Raw genomic sequence first — 2,304 nt, 5'->3', positions numbered from 1 at the left:
TCTTCCCTTTTCCTTTTCTAGAGGATTCTCCGGCCTTAGGTGCCATTGATGGTAGTGGAAAACAAAAAAGATTGTGCTTTGACCACACCAAACTTAAAATATTGCTCGTCCTCGAGCAATAGAAGAAAGAAGAGAAGAAGAAGAAGAAGAAAATATGGTAGAGAGGGAGAGATGTAGGTTCGGTCAAGGTGAAGAAAAGGGGGTTGTGTTGTGTGAAAATGAAGTAGAATGGAAGGGTATTTATAGGGAGAGTTGGGAGTGTATGTTCGGCCATTTAGGGTGGGAATGGGTGGGAAAATGGTTTTGAATTTTTGAAGGTAGGTGGGGTTTAAGGGGAAGAGTGGATGGATGTGAGTGGTGAAGGAGGTGATTGGGAAGAGGGATTGAGGTGATTGGTGAAGAGTGTTGGGAAGTGTGACATGGGGAAGAGTAATCACAAAAATAGGACTAGGAGGTAAGGTGGGAATATAGTAGGTGGGGATCCTGTGGGGTCCACAGATCCTGAGGTGATCCTGTGGGGTCCACAGATCCTGAGGTGTCAAGAAATTCCATCCTTGCACCAAATAGGCATGTAAAATGCCCTTGCACACCATTCTGGCGTTTAAACGCTGTGTGGTGCACATTCTGGGCGTTCAACGCCCATGTAAAGCATGTTTCTGGCGTTAAACGCCAGTTTGATGCTTGTTACTGGCGTTCAGCGCCAGCTTTTCTTCTCTAGGCACATTCCTGGCGTTCAGCGCTAGAATGTTGCTTGTTTCTGGTGTTCAGCGCCAGAATGATGCTCTGTTCTGGCATTGAACGCCAGCCAGATGCATCTTACTGGCGTTGAACGCCAGCCTGTGCGTCCTCCAGGGTGTGAATTTTTTCTTCTGCTATTTTTGATTCTGTTTTTACTTTTTATGATTTTTTCGTGACTCCTCATGATCATGTACCTAATAAAACACAAAATAATAATAAAATAAAAATTAGATAAATAAAATTGGGTTGCCTCCTAACAAGCGCTTCTTTAATGTCAATAGCTTGACAGTGGCTCTCATGGAGCCACAAGGTGATCAGGTCAATGTTGTATAATCCTAACACCAAACTTAGAGTTTGGATATGGGATCTTAACACCAAAATTAGAGTTTGGTTGTGGCCTCACAACACCAAACTTAGAGTTTGACTGTGTGGGCTCTTCTTGACTCTGAACTGAGAGAAGCTCTTCATGCTTACTCTCTTTTGTCACAGAGGGATGGCCATGTGCCTTAAACACAAGGTAGTCCCCATTCAATTGAAGGACTAGTTCACCTCTGTTGACATCTATCACAGCTTCTGTTGTGGCTAGGAAAGGTCTTCCAAGGATGATGCATTCATCCTTTTTCTTCCTAGTGTCTAAGATTATGAAATCAGCAGGGATGTAAAGGCCTTCAACCTTTACTAACACGTCCTCCACTATTCCATAAGCTTGTCTCAATGACTTGTCTGCCAATTGTAATGAGAACAAGGCAGGTTGTACCTCAATGATCCCCAGCTTCTCCATTACAAAGAGTGGCATAAGATTTATCCCTGATCCTATATCACATAGAGCCTTTTCAAAGGTCATGGTGCCTATGGTACAAGGTATTAAGAACTTGCCAGGATCTTGTTTCTTTTGAGGTAGAGTTTTCTGAATCCAGGTATCTAGTTTACTAATGAGCAAGGGAGGTTCACTTTCCCAAGTCTCATTACCAAATAGCTTGGCATTCAGCTTCATAATAGCTCCTAAATATTGAGCAACTTGCTCTCCAGTCACATCTTTATCCTCTTCAGAGGAATAGTCTTCAGAGCTCATGAATGGCAGAAGGAGATTTAATGGAATCTCTATGGTCTCTGTATGAGCCTCAGATTCCTCTGGATCCTTAATAGGATGCTTGAAGGACATCCCAGGAGGTCTTCCTCACTAGGATTTTCGTCCTCCTCTTCCCTTGTGCATTCGGCTACATTGATCACATCAATGGCCTTGCACTCTCCTTTTGTATTCTCTTCTGTATTGCTTGGGAGAATACTGGGAGGAGTTTCAATGACTTTCTTACTCAGCTGGCCCACTTGTGCCTCCAGATTTCTGATGGAGGATCTTGTTTCATTCATGAAACTGAAAGTGGCCTTTGACAGATCAGAGACTATATTGGTTAAATTAGAAGTGTTTTGTTCAGAATTCTCTGTCTGTTGCTGAAAAGATGATGGATATGGCTTGCTATTGCTCAGCCTATTGCGTCCACCATTGTTAAAGCCTTGTTGAGGCTTTTGTTGATCCTTCCATGAGAAATTTGGATGATTTCTCCATGA

This window comes from Arachis duranensis, chromosome 6 (assembly GCF_000817695.3).
Source record: "Arachis duranensis cultivar V14167 chromosome 6, aradu.V14167.gnm2.J7QH, whole genome shotgun sequence".
NCBI classification, from domain to species: domain Eukaryota; kingdom Viridiplantae; phylum Streptophyta; class Magnoliopsida; order Fabales; family Fabaceae; genus Arachis; species Arachis duranensis.
The sequence above is the reverse complement of the archived record's forward strand: the minus strand, read 5'-3'. Positions refer to the sequence as shown.